This window comes from Lonchura striata, chromosome 3, assembly GCF_050655825.1.
Source record: "Lonchura striata isolate lonStrDom1 chromosome 3, ASM5065582v1, whole genome shotgun sequence".
In the NCBI taxonomy this organism is placed as follows: domain Eukaryota; kingdom Metazoa; phylum Chordata; class Aves; order Passeriformes; family Estrildidae; genus Lonchura; species Lonchura striata.
The window spans coordinates 103628615-103642464 of NC_140705.1; the positions used below are offsets into that span (position 1 = coordinate 103628615).

General features: G+C 42.4%; 1 long non-coding RNA gene across 1 annotated transcript in view; it reads right to left on the reverse strand.

The window, feature by feature from the left end:
- Positions 1–6973: 6973 nt before the first annotated feature.
- LOC146768044 (uncharacterized) overlaps positions 6974–13850 on the reverse strand; it is a 46416-nt gene continuing 39539 nt past the window's right edge. Inside the window, exon 5 of the long non-coding RNA XR_014954020.1 lies at positions 6974–12326. This is a non-coding gene — a long non-coding RNA (uncharacterized LOC146768044). The remainder of the gene's footprint in view (positions 12327–13850) is intronic.

Here is a 13850-nt window from a genome sequence, read left to right on the forward strand (position 1 = left end):
TTTTCTGCCATTGTATGTAACATATTTTCTAATTCTTCTGCTCTATTCAGCATTTGACCCTAACGATAGGGGATTATGGTATTAACTCTCTACACAGCACACATTCTTTACAGACTTTCACTAAATACTGTAAGCCTGCTGCAGAGCGGAATAAAAGTGAAAGCATACCGTCTGGTCTTAAGCTGTGCACACAGAGGGTCGTGATCCAATTGGAAGGGAAGCAGAATTTTAAAAAGAAAGAGGTTTGACAAAATTTTAATCCTTGTCATTTTCATTTCTCTTACCCTGTGGATTTGGGTGATTTTATTTACACTGTCAGCTTGAGCCTAGGGATTGAAAATCAGGCTTTTATGGAGATTATTAAAAGTACATACAGTACACTAAAGGCTGGACCACTGCTATATGCTACTAAAAATATGAATGTGAATGCTCCATATTATACATTTAAGGAAATAAGTGCCATCCTCCCTGCAAGGCTGGACTTAGCAGCTAGGCTCATTGTCATTATGCCGAAATGCACGTTTTAACAAGGGTATTTATGGGTAATTTCAGAGTGCTGAAGGTCCACAAGAATTGTGAGGTGCCTTCAGGTGCCTTTTAAAGGAACGAGGCAGCAGCATTTTAGGAGCAGCTGTGGAAGGTGTCCCTGTTGAAGGTGTACCTGGGCATTGAAGAGCTGCTGTTGTCCCCACTCTGCAGCCAAGGAAAGGCAGCCTGACGGGCAGCTCAGCCTAAGAGAAACAAATGTCTCAGCAGAGCTGACTTGCTCCTGAAAGTCTTCTGCTGAGGCTGGCCTCGGTCCCACCTTGTTGGAGAGCTCCTAAGCCAATGTCCAGACAGGTAGGAAATAGTCTGGGTCAGAGATGCAGCATGGATGTACAGGGCAATGCTTCAAGGCAAGCTGAAGCCACATGTGAGAATGCATCATCTTCCAGATTTCCCAAGGAGCATGCATGGTTAGACCTCTGTGCACAGCTGCCCACGCTTGGGCCTGGAAAGGAGAATTGCAGGAGGAGATGAGCCATGTCACCTTCCCAGCAGCCCACACTATTTTCCCACTCAGTGTAGGCACAGATAATGTGTTATAGGAACTGCTTCCATGCCCTTGGAGATTTTTGGCCCCTTGAGCAGGGTTCATCTTATTCCACTCATTCCGAATGCATGATTTTGACGTAGCAGCTAATACAGAGCTCCAAACAGGCATAGAAATGCAAGTGAATACAATGAGGTTTTGGGGCCAGGCTACAGTAATGCATGAACCCCCAAAGTGGCTAAATTTCTTGGTTTCCACCTGCCCTGTGGAAGTGCACACTGGGTCTGTCACTGGGGAAATGCAGCAACACTTGGTAACCATGTGAGGACTTCACTGGGACAGGGACACAGGCCCAAGTTCTGCAAATATTTCACACACACACCCCTGCACTCCTCAGTCATGGACAGTTGTGTTAAAATAGGATTGAAGGCATAGCCACTCATATTTCACACAGACCTTGTTAATAAGGTTACAACAATCCTGCTTGGACTCTGGGAAATGAGAAGCTAGCTTTCCCAGGATTTTTCTGCTCAGGGAATCAAATATGTTATTTTTCCATGTAAGGAAACTGTTTGCTTGAAATCAAGATATGCGACTCTCCCTGTCCTTACAGCTCTGTAACCTTGGCTATCTGAGGCATGTAAAATAGGGGTTTATTGTGCTGAGGAATGAAATGGGCAGAGGCACTTGCACAACTTGGCCATCTCACAATTGAAAATGGAGTTAAGCTGGTTCCACCTAACCAGAGTGCCAGCAGCATGGCATTTGTGACATGTGCTGCTTCCATGCCTCCTTCAGCCAATTTTCAACACTCTTAGGGTGCCTCCTGATAACAGGGCCAGAAACAAAGCCCACAGAGGACAATGGGGATCTGTCCTTCAATGTAAGTGGCAGGTGGATCAGGCCCATTTGGAAAATTTTGGCTCCTGCTCTGAGTGGTTCTTAGTGTGCCAGGGTCCCACTAAGACATCCAAATTGGCATCTCATAAAAATCAAATTGGCATCTCATAAAAATCCAGGCTCAAAATGACAGCCTTAGTTTGGAAGTCAGACTGGGGCCTCATCCTGCAGAGATGTTCAAGGCCCTCAGCTCCCACTGAATTCACCATGAGCTGAGCAGGCTCAGCACTTCTCAGGATTGCTTGTGCTCTGCAGGATTGGACTTATTGTCCTTAATACTATCTCATTCTGGTTATTCCCTATTGCCCAAGGATAATCCCAGGGCATTATTCCCATTATGCCACTTGCCATTCCCATTATAGTCTTTAACAATGTTTTAAACCTATCTTTCATTTTTAATTTCCTTAGTAAAATATCTGTATTTTAGTAGTATGCATTTATGTGGTCTTCTAAAAAATGTGGTTTTATTATACATATGGCATTATCATGTAGCTTCACTATTTTATGAGTCTGGTGGATGAAAACAACTCTGTATACAAGGGGAATCCATATGTCTACATATTTTTAGCATGAACACAGTTACCTGTTGACAGCCATAACAGTATAATTAAACAGCACATATTAAACCAGCGCACCACAGGAATTCTTGCTGCTTACCTGTCTGTTTCATGCAAAGGGGGAGCTTTTTTACTATCTTTAGTCTGGAAAGGAAGGAAGAAGGCATCACAACCATTTTATGTCTTTAGCATGTGCAAGTTAGAAAGCAGAGTAACGGGATCTTGCAGGTCACTGTGGTTTTGATTCATCTTTCTCCTTGATTAATTACTAACCTGCTGCCCAATGGTGGCTTCAAAATAATTCATCAGCAAGACATCTCCAGCAGCTCTGTGGTGCTTTCTTGTGTCAGAGCCACCTGGTGCAGCACGTGGCTCTGCACGTGAGAGTTGTGTCAGAAAAAGAAGATCTATTCCCACTCCTGCCTGACAGCCTATTTCCTAAATCCCCATTTTGTTCCCTTTTAAAGCTCTGTCTCCTTAGGTGGTCAGGAGCTGTGAGTCCTCCATCAAGCATTGCTTTAGGGGCAATGGTGATTTACACTTGAACCCTAAGCCAGCAGCAGTGCCTGACCTACATGACCCTCAGAAATGTCCCCCTGAAATATAGCTGCTCCCCTTCCTCCCTGGCTCAGTTTAGGTCAGTACATTTCCAATCTTTAGCAGCCAAATTTTGGAAAGCCCAAACACCTGGCCCAGTGGAGGACCATGCCCAATGTAAGGCAGTGTTCCAGCCTGTTTTCCAGCTTGTTTTCTGACTTCTGGCCCCAGAGGGATTGACTTGTGCATACTGCCCACAGGCTCCTACATCCAGCTTGAGGTCATGGAGCAACCCAGGGCATGAGGAGCTCCTGTATGAGCAGGCTGTGATCCTCAGTGATGTCTTAGTCATTGGCCATCATGCAAGACAAAACATTTCAGATTGAATTAAAATTGACATTTGGAAGCTCTTAAAAAAATAGAAAAAAAGAGTAAGGAATGTAGGAAATAAGGATGGAATGGGTCAGTTGGGCCAGCAAGTGCAGACTTTCACAGATGATTAGCCTGGAGAGTCCACAGGCATCTTGCCCAATGTGTCCCCACACACACTGGCCCTGGGAGTCTCTAACAAACTTCACACTTCATCATAAGGCAGCTGCAAATTTAATGAGCCACAGGAAGCAAAAAGGCAAGATGCAGTGCACTGTCAATAGCCCAAATCCTTCTAACAGAAAGGAAATGTTTGGTGAAATCTCCTGCAAATCCTAAGAAATTAAGACAGGCAAAGACAATCCCCTCTTCTGCAGCAGCTCCTGACAATCTGATCAACAGGAAAATTCCTTCCTTACCTCAAATCTGCTGATCACTTTAAACTTGAGCTTATGAGTGAGATACATGCAGAGACATGGGGCTCTAGCCTACCTCCTGCTCTTTCATGGTGCAGAGGTGAAAAAGAGACCAGCCTAGAAGTCTAGCAATGCAGAAACAAAAAGTAAAACTGACCCTCCTGACCTCCGCAGGCCTCAAACAAAAGTCCTGAAGCATGTGATTAATAGAATAAAGCAATGGTGCAAATAAACGACCAAGTCTCTTTTCAAACTCAGCTGCTGACACCTAAACATCAGATACCAACTGATCCACATCACAAGCCTTGTTTTCTGTCCCTAAGAATTCTGATACAATAGTTTTCATTAATGTACCCAACTGCAGCCTAAAACAATGAATTTCTCTGTCCCCAGTACGAGAATATCACTTCTTTGATGGATGGATAGAAACGTCTCTCTAAAATTCCAGTCTGAATGTATTAATAATCAGCCTGCATCCACTTTATTCCATGCCAGAATTATTATTTTTGTCTCTGAAGTTTACCTCCCAAATTTCTTTTGAAAACTCCTTTCCATCTTAGTTTCGCTACATTAAGCAATTCAATTTCATAATTTCATCATGAAATAAAGCAAAGGTTTAGTACAGATTACCTTGAAAACTTTCAAAAATTTTTAATTGTTTTGTAATTATTTTTTTTTTTTGTTCATTAGGAAATAAACATATTAGTTTGAAGCATATACTGTTTTCTAATGGTTTTAAAATGCATTTTCATCTCATAGCTGCAAAGAAGACAGACTGGAAGCTTAAGAATGGATATTACTTTGTCCAGTTCCAAATAGAACCCATATCTTACTGAAAAGGAATGGAATTAAACAGTAAAAGAAAGCAAAACCTTGGAAAATAAGTAAAAAAAATTGAACCTGGATGCAATGGCAATTTTGAGTTTTAGTGTTCTGCATGAAGTATGTAGAAGATTACAGGGAAATTGAAGGAGGAAATTTTTTCTAACAATTTGAAGTATTTCTAAACCTTACATAAATGTCATCTATTTAAATCTCCTTAGCCCTATTTTAAAGTTCATGTTCTTTGAGTGTTTTTCCATTTTCATTTCAGAATTCAGAGGCCCCAGCTGCTGTCAACAAATAGAGCTGATTCAGATTTTAAGGGATGCAACTGATCATATTTTCTTGGGTTTTAAACCCATAGTCTCTGACCCTTCCCTCCTCTTTCTATCCTCACTCAGTTTAGGGCCTACATTTTCAAAACCTACACTTCTTTCTGTAGTAATTTCTATAGATAAAATCACTTACAGAGTTTGCCAGTGTTTTTTGCTTTTATTCAGGATCATCTTACTAGTAACAGGGAAGCCATCCTCCTGCTCTTCCCTGTTCCCTGCTCCTTCCATCTGGTCACCACACGGCTCTTGCATCTCCAAGTACTGCAGCTTGAAGAATGGACTAAAACAAAATAATGACTCCATTACATGACATATCTCCTGCTCGTAAATTTCAAAGCCAGATGAGACCATTATCACCTGCTCTGATCTCCAGCACAACACAGGACTTCCTGAGAGAGATTCCTCACTTTAGGATAGGAAACAGCAGCCCTGACTCATAGCTCTGGCCCAATGTAATGATGGCTGTCTCCCAAGAAATGAAAAGAGCAATCCTGTTTCATGTACTGTTGCATGAGACTTTTGATTGCTTGCTGCAGAAAACAAATGGCCATAAATTTTAGGATAAATTCCAGACATATTCTCATCATTCTCATTGCTCTTAAAAGTTTGTTTCATATCAACTTTAAAAAAAAAAGGTATTATGGAAAAAATTATAACTGTTATTAATATTGCCAAAATTGCATGCTTAAAATAGCAAAATTTGTCTTTAACTCTCAGATTTGATAACAAGAGCATATATATTTTATCTCAACCTCATAAAATCATAGCCACTGATACTTGTCCTCTCACAACAGAACAGCACTGGATGTTTCCTTGGAAGGCAGAAGTACCTGGCCTGTTGTTGAAAATGTCACATTCAGGGTGCAATACAGCATTTGGTTGAAGGTTAAACCTAATTCCTACTTCATCATTTCTCCCAGCAACTGCCCTTGGGAATTCTTCCACCGGACTCAAATGGGCAATATCAGAGGTAGCAATTACCACCTACTGTACATAGAAAACTTCACCCTGGTGTAAGCTGCTTGCCAGAAATTTCTCACTTAAGTACCAACCTGTTATGCCTTGGCTTTACGTTCAGTGCTTTTTTACCATGGTGGGGGCGGAGAACATGCTTTTCCCAGACCAGGTCCTTTTCTCTTGCCTGCTCCCTGGTTCCCGAGGAGCTGCTCTGCCCCTGTGTGCCTGAATATCCCTGTGTGTGTGTGTGTTTAGTGCAGCCAGGGAGGAGCAGCTGGATCCACCAGCAGCCGTGCAGGCGCGCAAATCGAGCGAGTGTTTGGTCCGGAGGCCATTCCCAGCCCCGTCCTCCCAGCAGCAGTTGGCTTGCTCCTGGTGGAGAGAGAGCATATGCTCTGCTCCACACACCCTGCCCTTTGATTTCACTGCCCCAATTCACTCTGCCTGCTGTGGTGAGTGCAGGTCCTCAAACTGGCATTTCTTATCTCCCTTTTGTTGTATAAGGTCCACAAAAAATGTTCAGAAAAAGTGAGTCTATCTGTACTGCTTCAAATCTCTACCAAAGAGCAGATAATGTTTTAGCCAGAAGAAGGAAGAGGTCTGAGCTAGCCAATGGATAAAATAGCACAGGGATCATCCTAGAGAAATATAAAGCACTCTCCAGGTGTTCGTAGAGAAATAGAGTATGGAAAATAGGGGAGAGCCTTGTAGCAAATGGCGAAGGAACTTGTGAATAAACAGCCCTCTGAGGTTTCAGACAATATCCACAAGTCCATCCAGTTCTTGCACACATTGACATTATTAATCTTGCCACAGTACAATGTAGATTACTGCTGAAAATAAATTGATGGGACTAACTTTTGCCTTGCTTTGCCACCCAGAAGATTATTGGCCAAAGAGCTCTCTTTCTCTGCTTCAGACAGACCAACAGTCCTGTGAGGTACAGGTAAAGAGCACCTGTTTATCCCTGGCAGCACTACTATTCTTCAGGAATCTGGTTTCAGCATTAGTTAATTATTTCTGAGCACCAGGGCATGCAGGGTGGTGGAGCCAAAGCCCCTGCAGCCACCCTGTCATGCTGAAGAGCCATGCTCCTGCCAGTGCATGGACTGGATGAGGATTTCAGGTCCATATTCCTATTTCCTTTCCTAGCAAGCCCAGCAGAAATACCCCCAGCAGACTTTGGTGCCTTCCCTCTCTGGAGAGGGGGCATTCTGACCCGGAAACATGTGCTCACCATCAGTGGCAATTTATCTTCCTTTCTACCTAAGCTGAGTTTTCAGGATAAGTGTCCTGACTCCAGCCCCAGTCAGCCCCAGCCTCTCTCTCCCTTCCATGTGTGGATGTGCAGAACCTGGGATTCTTTTGCAGATCTCCTTGTTCAGGCCCAATCTCTGCTCTGCAAGTTGGCATGACGGCAGAATACCAAGTAGGAGGTTTTGGCTTGTGTGTAGAATTTGGAGAGTGGTTTTGTAGTAAGTTGCTATACTTTTTGGCTTGCAAGCCCTGGGAGCATATGGCCCATTGCTTGCAAAATGCTGATATTTTAAAATTGGGGGAGGAATAGAGCATGGCACATTTATTTTACTTCTTCAGTGCCACTATTTTTGCCAAAACATTCCCTGCCACACCATCCTGGATCATGCTGTTCTATCCATTTTTAAAGTGAAACCTCCACTAACTAAAAAGTTGATAAGACAGACCCTAATAGGCCTGACAAAAACAGTGTTCCTTTAGTCAATGTCCAATATGAAATGTTGTCCACTCATTGCTAGAGTGAGTGAGCAGACAGTGCAGCACTGCTTCTACTCATGCTTGAGTTCTTTGCAGCTGGCCTTGCTCATACTCTCAGCAAACATCTTTTCCAAGCAATCAAAACTTTATGGACTGTTATTTCCTTCCTCTTGACTTCCCAAGAGCTAACACCAGCACACTCGAGATGCTGCAGCTTATCTTTTCCACCTTGAACTAGCGGCTAACCTGAAAAGACGGATGCCAGAAAATAAAGATTTCCTAAGTACAGACAGAAGAACTGTTCTAGTTCAAGCAGAGCTCAGCTAAACCTCTGCAGTAGCTATCAAAATACTTCTGAAATTTTTTTTGGCATGTCTTCCCCAAACCAATTAATAATGTGGAAAAAGTTTTGGAAAAAGTTAGTAGACCATTAGATAAAGGTGATCTACCAAATATTAATTTACTTGAATTTTAAAAATGTTTTTTGTAAGGTCCCTCATAAACTGTTGTAAAGGTAAATACATAATCACAGGGCTATGGATGAAGTCTTTGTTAAGGGTCATAATATAGAGCTTCCTCTGAGATCAGAAAGAGGTTAATTGTAGGGTACCATTATTGTTTCTGTTTGGTCCAATTTTATTGACTATCCATCTGAATGGCTCAAAGAAGATAATGTAGTGGGCTTGGGCAGAGGATACTTGGGTGATGCTACCATAATTTTCTGGACCTGACTCTGCAATCTGGCTGTGTGTAAAAGTGACTTGCATAACCCCATCAGTGCTTGCAGGGATTGACTCTGATAAATAATAATTATGAGAGGCTGTGAAAAACTCCAGGTATATTTCCCATAAATTGGGAAATACGATGGCAAGTTAGCTGAGTTGAGAATTACTTCAACAGTGCCTACTATCAAAACTCTTTAAATCTTTTCATAAACACATGCAGTCGCTCACCTGTAGGGTCCTTTAGGAAGAGAAAATGAGGATTCACAGAAGGTAAATTGTGATGGGCCCAGTTCCACCTACTTTAATTACCTCAAACAATTGCTTAACATGCAAAGATCTGTTTGTTTCAGTGGATTATGTGCAAGAATGGGAGAGTCATCACTTAAAGTGTGTCACCTCACAGAGCAGAAATTAAAAGCTGAGAAATAGGGTGAGTATACTGAAAAATCAAACATGGAAAACTAGAGCATGCTGTAATGACTTTGTATATATATTTTAAAAGTATTCCTTCCTCTATTTCTCTCTTTATTTTCATTCCCTGAAATACAGTTAAGATACATTTTATGCTGGAAATGCCCAGAAAAAATGGCTTAATGATCAGAGAAAATAATGGCATGTGATCTCACATCTTTGTGGAATAATCTGCCTGTCACAGTGGCAGAAGTCTTATCCTTAGAGAAAAGCTAGCAAGAACTTGACTGAGGATTTCAACATGATGGACAGGGAAAACCATTCAATGAACAGTTAGCATATGCCATATCCTGCAGGAATGCAGCCCTTCTAATATCTGATGGCTCTTGCTGATGGAGAAATCAAAGATGTCTTGCACTATCAGGAGGAAAAAAAAAATAAATATGCTTTGTCATTAAGAAAATAACGATGGGTATATTTCCATAACCTGATTTGTAGGTGATCTACACCTAATACATTCAGGGATGAGCTCAGGGTGTCAGGACAGATGGGTCTTCTTGCCCATGCCATGAGCTCCTGGGTTAGCCCTCAATGGGTCACCGCAGCACTTCCCAGCCCCTGTGTCCTCCAAACACACTCACCAAGCTGTTATGACACCTAATTAATTATTTTATAGCAGTAGCTCCCTTACCAGACCTAGGGATTCCTGATTGAAAAGTACCAGGAAAGTTCAAACTGTTGTGTTATTTTCGAGTGTAAAATCCTAATGACTTCAGCAGCTTTTCACTGCTCACTGGGCAGCCAGTGAGTGGCTGGAATTGACAGTTCTGGCTGCCTTACACCACTCCTGTATCCATGGAAATGAACGACAGATCTGCAGAAACAACCAGAAAGTTTCTAAAATACGACTTTTCTCCATAGCAGAATAAAAAAAAATACTCAAAAATAGGAGATGTAAATTTCAACGGAGGAATTCCACGCACTTTCCACAATTTGCTTCTTTTCCATGTAAGTCCTGTGAGCTGGGAGGGGATGTTGCAGCCCCAGTGTGACTCGCAGCCAGGCCTGGCCCAGAGGAAAGCAGCAGCTGCTGGGTCGCAGGGAGCTGCAGCAGGGGACAGGAAACTCAGATAACGATGCCCAATTGAAACCAGCGCCTCAATGGAATTATCTGGTGTGGAATTTGGCCCGGGCAGGGCACTTCGCACCCCCCCGCTCTTTGCAAAATCTTTGCTGCCGAGGTTTTTGCCCATCCATTGTCTAATGTCAGGAAAGAAAAGAGAGTTTCAAACCAGCAGAAGAAGCACAAATGAGTAGCTCTGGCCACATAGTCAAGTGTTGACTTTCAAATCCCAGGGCAGAAAGTCAGGCTTTAATTTTATTTTGCCTACGTAGATACAGTGTTTGTGGAGCATATGAGAATGAGGAACCTTCAAAACACAAACCATTCAGATTATCCCTGGCATTAGGTGATACAAACCCTTCAGCCAGCACCCCTTTATGTACTACAATGCACCAACTGTGGAAATGAGAGAATAATTGAGTTTCCGTGCTCTCCACTCCCTTCCCCAGTGCCATACTTCCTATAAGCCCTTCACAGAGCAAGAGTGTACAAAAGATACCATCTTGTGTGCATCTTGTAGCATAATTGAATCAAGGTTGTTTAGCACTAATAAGGTCTCTCTGGAGCCCAGATGTTTGATTTATGCAGTGATATACTGGAGAAGGGCAGCCCAGCAGCAGACACTCTCAGCCACTGCCTTGGCCAGCGCACAGGGAGCCCAGGGGTGATGCAGGTGCAGCTGCTACTGACCCAGGAGCTACAAGTGATCAAACAGCTTCCCCTCATTATTGTATCTCATCCACCAACACCCTTCCCTCAGCCCTGTCTCTCTGTATACACCACCAGACTCTTTCATGGCTTCCTTTGTAGTTTTCCTTTACTAGTGCTGCCTCATGTTCAGTGTCTATCACCCTCCTGCTATTCTTCTGTCTGAAAAATGCTAACCCTTCATTTTCATTAATTTACTTCTCTGTATGACTACAGACAATAAAGATGAGACCCCAAAGGTCATTATAGCTTCAATCCAATCAATCAATTTAACCCTCTGTAGGAGGATTAAATTAATTTTTCCCTGCACATGCACTACTCACTACTTTTTACTCATGCAATGCAAACTAGACACTTCATTCACAGAGGAGATTGTAAGGCTGCATCTAAGCTGAAGGACCCAGAATATTCCTTCAGGTCTTGGTACAATCCCAGGCTGCAGCCAGGTCTCTACAGAAAAGGAGAATTCTGAGTGCTCAGTGGGACTGGGTTCCTTGCTCCAGGGAGGGAGTGTGACCCTGCATCCTGCCATGGCCTGGACCCACGAGCTTAGACACAGCTCTCCCTGAGCAGAAAAAAGAACAGGGATAATAAGAGGAAGCTCTAAGCATTTATTCCAGTAGCAATTAAAGGTGGAAGGCACCTGATTTTGATAAGCAAATCCTCCGGAGTTCCAAACTTCCCTCTTTGTAGTCTTTGATCCTGTTCCTGTGATTCTGGTGGACCACACTGATACCTCAGTGGGGCTACTCACATGGATTAAAATGTGTCTCACACTGTACTTTTCAAATCAGAGCCTACTTAGTAAAAGACTGGGAGTCTTTGTGTTGTCACTCTTTATGTAAGCAGGAGTGAGAAGCTTTCAGTGGTCACCTTCAGCTTCTTAACAAAATACCTCAGTTGCAACAGAGCTTGGCTCTTTTTCACATTTATCTTTGCATCTCGGAGATGATTGTCATAACACATTTTGCCTGCTGGACAACCAATGTGATGAAAGAAAAAACCAAACTAGTTTGCTACATCAGTTCTAACTAGCACTACATATTTGACTGATCACTACTGGAAAATCTGAAACTCAGATAAAAATCACTAGGCTTTTTTTAACACCTGAAATGAGCCGTGTTATAAAGGAAACCTGCAATAATGAGATAATATCAACTAAAAATAAATATTTCACATGTTTTCAAGCAAGCAGACAGCATGAAAACACTGTTGAAACAGATATTTAAGTCCTATTATTTGAAGGTTTGCATTTTCTTGTGCCTGACCTTTAGTTTATTTGGAGAAATTTGAGATTTTTTTTTGTAATATTAAATGTTGATATACTATATTTAGATCCAGAATTCTTGAATATTATAAAATTACAGGATACCAATTGTTACATAAAATATAATTTGGTGTTGATAGCTATTTGTCAAAACATTTACTGAGCAGACACAAAAGAAGCACACCAGTTTCTACTGTATATCAAGAGAAACAAGGCTCAAGCTTAAAGAAAGAATTTTTAAATACTGATGTCTAATACTAGTTAATAACATCAAGAATAAGGGCATCAGAGAGATGACTGTTTCTAAGGTTAAAAATCATCCTAGATACACCAGACAATGAGAGGAAAAGTGACTTACTAACATTTGTGCTTGATGGTGTCTTCCTTTTCCTTCTCCAGCTGAAGCTTGGGACAGCTGTTTGTCTTCAAATGCTAGAGTACAAGGACACAAAAAAGGTCACAGGAAAACATCTCCTGTGCAAACTAGAAATAGGACTGTCCTTTTCCAGTTAAAAAATGTTTCTGTGAATGTCAGTCTTATGAAGGAGACAGGGGTAACTGAAGTGGAAACAGGAGTCTTCTCCTCAGGCATAGATTAGGTGGTAGCTTCTTGCCAAGGTGACACTGGTGCTGCCTGGGATGAAGCATCCACCTATTCTGTGCCAGTGCCCTTGCCCATTCAACCTCTTCCCTCTCCTCTCCCACATACCATGGAGATGTCCCCTTTGGGAACTATTTCCCATCAGCTGCCACTTGCCTGATCTGCTCGTTCCTATACAGCACATTCAGAGAATTGCTGGGGCTGGAAGGGGCCTCTTGAGATGACCTGGACACGTCTCCTGCTCCAAGCATGCTCGGCTGGAGCAGGTTACCCAGGAATATGTCCAGTTGGGTTTTGAATAAGTCCACAAAGGAGAGCTTTGTGGACACTCCAAAACTTTGTTGGGCAATCTGTGCTGGCATTTCAAAACCCTCACAATAAACAAGAGAGAGTATTTTATGTTGGAATGGTATTTCCTACATTTCAGTGTGTGCCTGTCACTTTTTCTTCTATTAATGGACAACATGAGAAGTGTCTGTCTCCACTTCTCTATTCCTCACCATCAGGGATTTATACACATTGACATGCTCCCCCCAGACTTCTCCAGGCTGAACAGTGGCAGCTCTCTAAGCCTCTCATCTATATAAGAGATACTTCAGTTCTTTAATCATCTTCTTGTTCATTAGACTTGCTCCAGCATGTTTATTTCTGCCTTTTACTGGAGACCTCAGAACTGGAGCCTTTCTTTTTACTTTTCACCTCTCTCACTAAATGCAACTCTGGCTTTGGCTTTCCTAAGCCCAGCTCCATGCTTGGATGATGTCTCTCTCTCTCCCTTACAGGTTACTTCTCCCTGCTTCTACCTCTTTCATTCTTCTTTTCCATGTTTGTGTTTTACCGGGAGTTCATACTTACAGACCTTGTACCAGTTTTGTTTGATTTCCTGCATGTCAGGATATTTGTTTTTAACATATGACCTTTAAATTGGCTTTTCTGGACCATTTTGTCTCTAGAGATGTAACCCACAGGATTTTTTGAAGAAAGTCTCTGAACAGGCCAAATTGTGCTTTCTTGAAACCCTGAGTTTTAATCCTGCTTTTTGCTATTGTTCTTTTCCCTGTGGATCCTGAACTCTACCATCTTACAGTCCCTGCAGAGAAGAATGCTCCATCTGTCACCTACCTGGCATGTTCTACCTTGGTTTTAGGTCTGAGGTCCAGCAGAGTGCCTCTTCTCATCAGCTCCTCAACTACTTGTGCCAGGAAGTTGCCACCAGTACTTCAGGAACCTCCTGGATTGGTTGTACCCTGCTGTGCTGCCCCTCCAGCAGACACCAGGGTGGTCAAGTCTCCCGTGTGAACTAGAGCTTGCAATCACCAAGTTTCTTACCATTTTCTGAAGAAGGCTTCATCTAA